At 41.7% G+C, this 1,095-nt stretch overlaps 1 non-coding gene across 1 annotated transcript; it reads right to left on the bottom strand.

Annotated features, from left to right (window-relative positions):
* Window positions 1-976: 976 nt before the first annotated feature.
* Window positions 977-1,095, bottom strand: LOC112313424 (small nucleolar RNA SNORA13). The gene has a single exon (XR_002975696.2). It is a non-coding gene; the product is annotated as a small nucleolar RNA SNORA13 (small nucleolar RNA).

A 1,095-nucleotide genomic window follows, 5' to 3' on the forward strand; every position in this document is an offset into this window, starting at 1 on the left:
CTGTTATGTAATGGAAGTACCCTTTTAGGCAGAGGGAGCGGCAAGGAAGCCAGACCATGCAGGACCTCAGTATAGCTCATGAATATTAAGAATGAGATAAAAAGCCATACTCCATTATCTTTTTACCAAGAAAGTTTTTTTTAATTTAAAAGCAAAACATAAAAAGATTAAATTATTTTTAAGACAACAGATCTTTACAGAAAGTTTTGAATGAAGTGAAGAAACTTAACATCGTTTCCATCTGTGTCCAAAACGTCCTAAGGTGACTCCCAGCGAGTCATACCCTTGCATAATCCTCCCTCCCGGCTCTTGAGTGTGAGTGGGAACTGTCACTTGCTTCTGAACAACTGATGGCAAATGTGCTGGGATGTCACTCTCATGACTACTTCATGTTACATAAGACTCCATATTTGCAGGCTAGGGAGAGAAACTTTCCCGCTTGCTTTGAAGAAGTAACCACACTGCAAACTGCCCGTGCAGAGGGCCGTGTAACAGGGAACAGTGGGAGGCCTCTAGGAACTGAAGGCAGTCCCCAGCTGACAGCCAGTAAGAAGCTGAAGACCTTAGCCCTACAACCACAAAGACCTGAATTCTGTCAACAATATATGAGCTTGGAATAGGACCCCAAATTCCAGAGGAGATTGCAGTGCCCACTGACAACTTAATTGCAGCCCAGTGAGACGCTGAGCACAGAACCCAGAGAGATAGGTCCTGGACGACTGACCCACGGAAGCTGAGATAACAAATGTGGAGTATTTTCAGTCACTATGTTTGTGGTATTTTGTTAGGCAGCCATATAAACCTAATATACACTCTAACCTTGATTTTTCTCCTAAAAATTAAATAAAATTAAAAAGAATTTTTTAAAATCTTTCCCAAAGCCAATTCTCTCTGGGGTTTATTCATGAACTCAGGAACATAGGATAGTTCAGCATCAAAAACCCCCTTGGCTTCTCTCTCTCTCTCTTTTTTTTTTCACTGTTACTTACACAGCTCCTACACCAAAGACATCATATTCAAGGGCAGGAAAGGGCTGCAACGTATTTAGTTTATGCCTTTTTTGACACCACACCCCCTTGTCTTCTCATAACTGCA

This window comes from Desmodus rotundus, chromosome X (genome assembly GCF_022682495.2).
Source record: "Desmodus rotundus isolate HL8 chromosome X, HLdesRot8A.1, whole genome shotgun sequence".
NCBI classification, from domain to species: Eukaryota; Metazoa; Chordata; class Mammalia; order Chiroptera; family Phyllostomidae; genus Desmodus; species Desmodus rotundus.